Below are 9,222 nucleotides of genomic sequence, written 5' to 3' on the forward strand. Positions count from 1 at the left end.
ATCATGTGATGACATCACATTGACGTCATGTTGAAGTAATTAAGGCGTCGCAAATTTTGGTGTCTATGACGTCATGATGACCTCAAATGGTGACGCCACTGCGTGATGCCGGTGATGACGCCGTCATCACATGATGGTGTCCCCTGACATCACGACGACGCTGCGGGACGCTGACAACCCATTTGTGCGTTTGATGACGCATCTAAGTTTTTCGCCGTAAAAAAATCCACGCATATCCACGAAGTGAATTATGATGAGTGGGCGAAGCTCTGGGGCTCGTTCGGTCACCGTAAATGTCCCGTTTTTCGTTTTTGCCCTTTTGCCGACGGATTCCTCGCCGTCGCCTCCGGAGTAGAGCTTGTCGTCGGCGTTCCCGTTGAGCATCGCATGCCGCGCCTAATGTTCGGGTTTCGTCCGTGAGAGAAAGAGAATGTGTGGTCTGGAACGCGCTTACATACGCATTTTCACCGCAGCATACTCCCGTGTATTTAAAGTGACATAAAGAGCCGATGACAAATCTAGGTCCAAAGGTCTATAATGTTGTCGTACGACGATTTATTGTGAGGCAGCGACGCCTTAAACGGTGAAGGTAGCACCGGCAGAACACGAAGGTAGATCGCGCGCACAGCAACAGCAGACGCGGAAGCTCTTCTTTTAAAGACGATAGTCTTTCTTGGGGAACTTAAACGCAGAAATTTTGGTCTGTCTTTCTGTCTGCCTGTCTGTCTTTCTGTTTGTCGGCACGTCCCTCGATTCAGCCACTCGGCAAAAGTTGAACCACTTGCCCAAGGGCCAGCCGTCTTGAACTGGTATGGCTGTTCATACTTGTGAACGTTGTCGATCAAAAAGTAAATATCATGCATATCTGAGGTGCAACATCACTAGGTAAGTATTAGGTGGCGTGTTCCTTTAATAGAAAATGCATACATACGTAATTTTAAGGACCCTAGTTTCTTAAGCTGCGCTGAAAATGCATAAGAATGGAAGCTTGAGCGAGTTGGTATGCGTTCATCTTTGTTGAAACAGCGCTCACTAGACGACGACGAAGTAAAAGAAGGCACAGGACAGGCGCTGCCTGTCCTGTGCCTTCTTTTACTTCGTCGTCGTCTAGTGAGCGCTGTTTCAACAAAGCTGAAAATGCGACTGCGCTGAAATTTGCCTTCCTCCGTGCCCTTCGCACGAGCTCATTGTTGTGTTTCGGTTTCGGTTCTGTATTGCACTGTACGAATGCCATGGGTTGGTGTTCAAAAACTTTAGCTTTGAGAAGGCCAAGAAGGTGAAAAAAAAAATATTTAAAAAATGAAAAACAGCGTTGTGGATGGCCTTCAGGCTGCCGGTTGTGGGCGCCGCTCTGGCGTTCCTGTGTTACCCAGGCGACGTGTAAATAAAAGAGTGTGTGGAGAGTACTCGTTGAGTGCGGACGTTTCTCTGCTTCAGCGCTTCGCGCCAAACCGCGTTTTCGGGCTGGCTGGCGTCCCCGCCGGTCGCGTTGGTCACCGCCGGTCTTCGTCTGCTGCTGCGCCGGGACTATCAGCACGCAACACAGCACTCATGTTTCCCGACGTATTGCCAGATGGCGTCCATATCTCACACAGCGCCTCTTCTATCGTCTTTACACGACATTTGCAGCGAAGCACGCAGATACGCGGCGAATTTTTCTTCCGCACTACAATGTGTACGTTGAAGTCGACAACAAGTATAAAGGGTTTGTGCTTGCAGATGTTTTATGTTGTTTTGTCAACATTACGATTGTTATTCGTCTATTGCAAACATTTTTTTTTATTCACGTGCACACATATGTTTACACTGTAACAACTGTTTTCTCACCACAGTGAAAGCGGACAGTGAGCGTCGATGACAAAGCTAGGTGCTAGGGTATATAATCTATGTTTAATTCGCCGACTAGTATAAAGGGTTTGTGTTTACAGATGTTTTATATTATTCTATCACAATTATATTATGTCTTTGTCCACCTCAGCGCCCCTAGCGGACTCGCCGGACATGGGACATGCCTGGACCCTGAGGTGCTTCGCCCCTAAAAAAACTGTGTGCAATCAACAGAAACGTGGGCGTCCACTAAAGCAAAAAATAAATTACACCATTTCCTGCTAAAGGGGAATATGAGGCGATGCGAAGCCGGAGCACTTGCACGATCGCGTTCCGTTGGCGTTCGTTGGGCATGCTACCGACCTCGCTTCGTGGAACGGAAAGAGGAACGCTACGCGCGTCTTGCCTCACCTCTAGCCTGGCCTGTAATTCTCACAGGGCGAGCGGGGAGCGCGGTCGCCAGGTGCGCGAGAGAGGGGCAGCGTAGGAGAGAAGAGAGAGGGGAGGGGGGGACACCCATGCGCTGGCGCTCATTGCGGCGTTGCGCAGGAGAGAATTTCGGCATGTCTAGCCAACACCCTCTAGACTTTAAGGCCTGAAGGCGGCCACCGTGACGTCACGAAGCGGCGGCGGCGGCTGCTCGCCACCGAGCAGCGAAGGCTCGCGTAGTAACGTCTGCTGTGAGCTTGTCTGTGCCTTTTCTTTCGTCAGTGTTCCTGTTTGGCGCTTAGGAATTCCCTCCTCAGGAGTAAAAGAATTGCGTGCAGATATTTACGGTCAAGTAAGCCTCACATATTTTGACATATTTCTTTCTTTTGTGAATAAGTAAAAGACGTGTGTTTGCTCTGAGGAATATCAAGCACTTAAACAGAGTTTTGCTGAGCTTATGCCCTGTATTTCACCTCGGTAGAAAACAGAAATAGATATATCAAATGTGCAGGAACTTCGCATAATTTTGTTCATCGGTTCTTGGTTATACAGCCGGCAGGTAGCACAAATTTGCGACTGATTGATACATCGACCACAAAAGAGTCCGAACACGTAGTCACACCTCGAAGAAAATTATCTTCGCGTAATGCATTCAGGGAAGTTCGAATAAAAAGAAAGAGATTCATAGGAAGAAGCTACCCTTCGACCTGAAGTAAAACTGCAAGGTTAACTGTTCGTGCGAAAATACGTAGGCGCCATACATTTGCCTCCTCGAGTTGCGCTTGCCAGTGATGGGGAAACTTATGGGCAGGTAATAAATGAAACAGAGGAAATCACACCAGGTCGCAAGCTTCTTTATAAGCGAGAACGGGAGAATGATGGCATTTTGTCTGAACAACTTTGTTTACAGCGGAGCCAAAGGCACTTCGAGAGCTATTTCAAGCTTAGCGTTTCCAGCTTTCCCTTCTTTAATTTCGATTCAGCTTCTAAAACCATTTCTTGCGGGTAAAGACTTGTATGAGAGGATTCGTGCTGCACTGCAACACTGCTGCAGAACCAACTGTTCAGCATGTCCATCGTCGCAGGTATAAAAATCTGACGACTCGTCGTTGGTTAGGAGCTCCACGGTGAGGTCTGTAACCACTCGGTGCTGGTTCGAGAACTTTAAAGCACTCCTTGTTTTGACGATTGCTCCACGGCTGCATAATTATATGCGACAGCATTTACGACAAACAGCGCTAAAAGCAACAGACTTCCTCGGTCCATTGCTCTGACGAGGTCAGTGCTTCTCTGCAACACAAACTGAAGTTCCTTTATTCAGTGTCATTGCTTCTCTACATTTCTCACTCTTGAGTTTCTTCAAGGCGGCGTAGACAGCATACCCTGCCACATATACCAATACCGGGATAATGTCCGTCATCTTTCACTGTGTTTCCTCAGTGACAACTACGTTGCAGCCAGGCCGTGAACAGTTTGATTCCCTTTGAAGGTCATGCCATTCCTCATCCTCGTCACTGGCATTTCAAGAAGTGGCGACCGTCGTACTTCTAATCACGCTCGGAAGTATATGTAGAATATTCTGCAGGAAAACTCACCGTCGGGTTCTGTGAAGGAGTGAAGTTGTCACACGAAATCGCGCGCAGCCATTTTCAGCGCAACTCCGCGTCTTGGAAAATCGAAAAACGCACACCTTGCACTTCAAGTCGCAATTGCTACTGCACTGAAGACACAGCACATGTTCGTTATGACGAATTCAATGCCCCACACACGTTTCAGCTCGCACGACGTTTTCACAATTTCGAAAAAACGGCACACTGCACCGACAGAACCGACGTACCACGTATGGCAGCAGGAAACAAACTGACGTGCCGGTGTGCCGCCGCACTACTTGCCCTCCGTCATTAAATATATCGCGCTTTTGAGTAGAAAGTTATCTGGCTAGGTGCTGATGTTGCATTTAAAGAGAACTGTCATAGGGTTATTGCAGGTTTATTCCGCCGATTGTATTTCTTTATTCAGAAAAATGGCGCGACTTTCGTAATGACGACCAGTGACACGTGTTTCAAGTTGTATCCATCCGCGTTTGAGCGGGCCACCGGGAACGGGGGAAACCGGATTCCCGCTGCCGTCGCCGCCTCCACTTGGTGACGTCAGCACTTCGAATGCGGAGAGCGCTTCGGCCTTAGAGTCTAGAGGGTGTTGGTCTAGCCCGCGTTTCAGAGGAAGGTTGGAGAGAGGGAGAGGAGAAGGGAAGTGGAGAGTGGTAGGGGAGAGAGGTAGAGGGGAGAGGGAAAGTGGAGAGGGGGATGGGAGAAGAGAAGTGATGAGGGGGTGGAGAGGAGGTGTGAGAGGGTATGCGCGTGCGCAGTAAGGGTGGTCACGCCGCACACCATCACCACCACCGGTTTGAACTCCGCTATGGGCACACTGCCCTTGCATAGGCGGCTCCACCAGCGCGGCGGCGTTCAGTGCCAACGCGGTCGTTTCCACGTCCCTGGGGTGATAGCGTTCCCTCCCAAACCACACGCGCGATATAGCGCGGCTGCTTATGCAAGCATGGTGTCGTCTGCGTGCGTTCCTCTGCAACTGCTGGCTGGTTTTCAGAACGTCGAAGGTTGGTATAAATTATTCAGAGCAGTAAACATTGATAAATGCAAACTTCTGTGAGAGGCAGGGCTTGTACAGTCGCGCCCAATATGACTTGCAACGCAGGAGTGCGTGGCCTCGCGAGTTTAATGATTGCGTATGGTTACAACTTGCTTTATTTCTGTAAGTATTATTTTCTTGTTTGGGAACATTGCCCAGTCAGCTAACAGCGTTTCGTTGTAGAAATGGGCTAGTGGAAGGAATGCGAAATCCTTAAACTCGTGAGGTCACACGCTCCCGTCTTGCAGGTCATATTGAGCGCGACTATACATTGTGGTAAATAACTTTTCTTTAGGACGGAAGCGTGGTGACAAGTCGACGTGTGTCCCAAACGCGCATCAACGCGCCGTCAAAGACTATGAAGTTGAGAGTAGGTCACCATTTTTATTCAACGGTCTCGTTTTATTTCATTCCTTTTTGTTGTTTTGAAGCTCTCTCGAAACAGAAGCGTCATTGATGCGACCTGCGACTGCAGAGGAGGCTTAGCAGGATAGTTCAAGCACGCTGTGGCAGTGGCGGTGTACGTGCAGATATATAGAAAACTGATTTTAGCACGAAGATTTTGTTATGTAAAGGTAACAAAAATAATATACGAGCGTGACAAGGGCTAAACAGGTACACCAGCCCTATAGATATAAACTGTGAATCGAATACGCCTAGAACGAAAGGTATATTCATCGCTGTCGAGCCTAAACATGAGAAACACGCATAAATGTTACTGCAGATTTCGTAACATTCGCTTGAGCGAGCTGTCACAGCCTTGTAAGTGAATTGAAAAAATTGTCGGTAGGTAGGCTGGGTGCTTTTTTTCACTGGCCTTAGCATTGCCTACGAAATGCCTACACCAAATTCTGCTTTTTTGTGAGCTCCTAGTCTGTTCCATCAACGCTGCGCATGAAATAAGAACTAGAATTGAACAATGTCTTCGCGATACCAATTCAGCGTGAAAAAGATATATCGCCATTTCGAGACGATGATTATTGGATGTATCAAAATTAAGGCAGGTCTGAAACAATGTTTGATTCCATGGGCGCCTCTCCCATGAAATAAACGTAACACCCTGCACTGAATAAAATTACGAAAAGTCTTGTCACGGCGAACAAGTTGTATCAAGCGTTGGAGTCTCTCGTTCTCTCAGTGAGCCTTCGGGAAGCGGTTCCAAGTGTTCCAACTATGTTCCAAGTGAATTGGTGCTGGTATTGTGACAGACCACAGCACAACAAACCTTGTTGCTGCGATGCTAACCCATAGAACGACCAACGAAAGAAGAAACGCTTCGCAAAACTGCGGAAAAACACGAAGGAGCTGGCGCGAACGCTGTCACTGGCCGCGGCGTGCAAAAGCTTCCATCACCCCAGGGACGCGCGTGCCGCCGCTAGAGGCGTTCCTGTCAGCGGAGAGGAACAAGTAGCAAGGACAGCGTTGAAATTAGCAAGGGGCTGAGACAGGGATGCCCTTTGTCCCCGCTGTTATTCATGCTGTACATGGTGAGGATGGAAAAAGCGCTAGAAGGTAGCAACATTGGATTTAATTTGTTACACAAACAGGTCGGCACGATGGTTGAGCAGAAGCTTCCAGGTCTATTTTATGGTGATGATATTGTATTATTTGCGGACAGTCAAGATGATATACAGCGACTGGCAGATATATGCGGAAGGGAATGTGAGGCTCTAGGACTAGGATTTAGTGCAACAAATTGTGGATTGATGGTATTCAATGATCACGAAGACCATGCGGTCTTTATACAGGGCCAAACAATACCGAGGGTAAGCGAGTAAAAGTACCTCGGAGTATGGGTAAATGAGGGGGATAGATATATGGAGGTACAAGAAAAAGCATCGGCAGCAAAGGGAAAGAGGAATGCTGAAATTATGAAGCACAGAGCTTTATGGGGGTACAATAGGTACGAGGTGCTTCGAGGGCTGTGCAAGGGTGTGATGGTCCCGGGGCTTACATTTGGGAACTCAGTGGTGTGCATGAAGTCAGAGGTACAATCAGGAATAGAGGTAAATCAAAGGACGGTGGGCCGCCTCGCGTTGGGCGCTCACGGGAAGACGACAAATAAGGCTGTAAAGGGTGATATGGGATGGACAGGCTTTGAAGTGCGGGAAGCTCAGAGCAAAATGAGATTCGAAGAGAGGCTGAGGAAAATAAGAAGAGTGGATGGGCAGAGAAGGTTTTCAGGTATTTGTATAGAAAAAGCGTTGACAGGCAGTGGAGAAAAAGAACTAGGAGGCTCACCAGTAAATATACGGCTAACAGTGCGGGCGATATGGCAACAAGGAGCATTAGGCGGAAGGTCAGAGAGGCGGAGATGACTTATTGGACGGCAGCGATGGAAAAGAAGCCGGCTCTGAGTAACTACCGTAAGGGAAAAAATGAAATGAGGAGGGAAAGGTTTTATGATAATTCAAGGGGAAGCGCTTTACTGTTTGAAGCAAGGTCGGGCTGCCTTAGAACGCGTAGTTATAAAGCGAGATTCAGTAACGAAGAAGAACAATGTACATGCTGCGGGGGAACTAAGGAAACGATGGAACATGTACTGATTGAATGTGGCGATATTCACCCAGGTATACGTGTGGGCACGAGTCTACATGCAGCCTTGGGTTTTATGGACAACAATGGAAAGCTGAACACGTCCGCGATAGAAATAACTAAGAGACGGTTAGAGTATTGGTGGCAGAAAAGTAGCGATACAGAACAAATATAAATAATGGAGGAAAAATAAGGTCATTCTGCCCTAAGAGGCAGAGAGATAGACCGTGCATTTACATTTTTTTTTGGTATAATAACAGATTTATTCAATGTAGATAAGGTATTAGGCCAACATGAAACAAGGAAGCTTTTTTTTTCTTCGAGCCTGGGGGCAGACATGTCACCGCCCCGTTATAAAGGGGACGCTCATAGCATCCATCCAGTTAGAAGCGCAGTGTGCCCATATGATGCTTCGCATCTAATACGCGCCGAGAAGGTAGAGGAGCCTAAGTAGAAGAAAAAAATCTGTCGTGAAGATTTTGTGTGATTTCTTTTGCAAAAGAGATATGAACGGCACAATTTTCCGGAGATAAATTTCTCGCATTCTGCAATTGCATTTAAAGGATCTCCACACCAATTAACCAAGTTTAACAATAGTGATTTATATTAGGTTACACATAAGCTTGATGAAATATGCATACGTGGTTTTGGGACGTTAAACCATAGATATTATTATATTAAACATGCAGACGTGACCTGCGCAGTAACATGAGCCATGACGGAGGGTTTTGAGGTTGAGCTTTTTCAGCAGCGCCAAGCTTTCTTTGGCTCCATTGACAGGAAGTCCCCTCCGGCCTCCGTAATCATAGATATTTACGGACAGCTTATCGCTCACCCATAGAATAATACACTATGCCTTATGTCTCCTCCCTTCTGATCTAACTTGCCCAATGTGGCGAAGTTGATGTATATAGCACCTCGGTTACACCATTCCTCTACATTCTGTAGCACGAAAAAAGAATGTATGGTTAAGCAATAACAAGAATGTGCTGTTAGAGAAATTAGGAGTCCTAGCCCCATCAGGAAAAGCGCGGCAAACGAAGCTTGACTCGTGTGTACCTGACGTACTGCTTTATTTATTTATATCCATCGCCATGCGCAATGCTACCTCTTAACTATTGTCATCATCCTTGCATGGAATTGGACCTATATTCACGTGCTTAGCAGCGCAGAACTTCAGTGGTACAGTCGACAACGACGCTCATGCGCTCAATCCAGGGGGCAATGATATATGGCAAAGTCATATGCCGAATCACCTCGATCAAAGCTCAGACTGCCATTGCAAAAATGACTGATCACCGACAAGATTGCGATAGGGGGAGCCACAATTATTGGAAACAGCGCAGACAAAACATTATGCCATATTCCGCTAAAAGGGGACCATGAGGCGATGCGAAGCCTGAGCACTTGCACGATCGCGTTCCCTTGACGTTCGTTGGGCATGCTATGGATCTCACGTAGTGGAAGGCGAAGGGGGTGCTACGCGCGTCGTGTCTTCCCTCTAGGCTGGCCGTTAATTTTCACAGGGCGAGCGGGGAACGCGGTCGACAGGCGCGCGACAGGGGGGAGCGCAGGAGAGGAGACAGAAGGGAGGGGACACGCATGCGCTGGCGATCATCGTGGCGTTGCGCAGGAGAGAATGAGGCACGTTAGAGGGGGAATTGAGACGGGGAGTGGAGAGGAGGAGTGGAGAAGGGGAGATGGAGAGGGGATTTGCGCATGCGCTAACCCCATCCGCACACCCTATCGCAAACCCTATCCGCAGGGTGGTCACGCCGCACACCC

Source organism: Rhipicephalus sanguineus, chromosome 9, assembly GCF_013339695.2.
Source record: "Rhipicephalus sanguineus isolate Rsan-2018 chromosome 9, BIME_Rsan_1.4, whole genome shotgun sequence".
In the NCBI taxonomy this organism is placed as follows: Eukaryota; Metazoa; Arthropoda; class Arachnida; order Ixodida; family Ixodidae; genus Rhipicephalus; species Rhipicephalus sanguineus.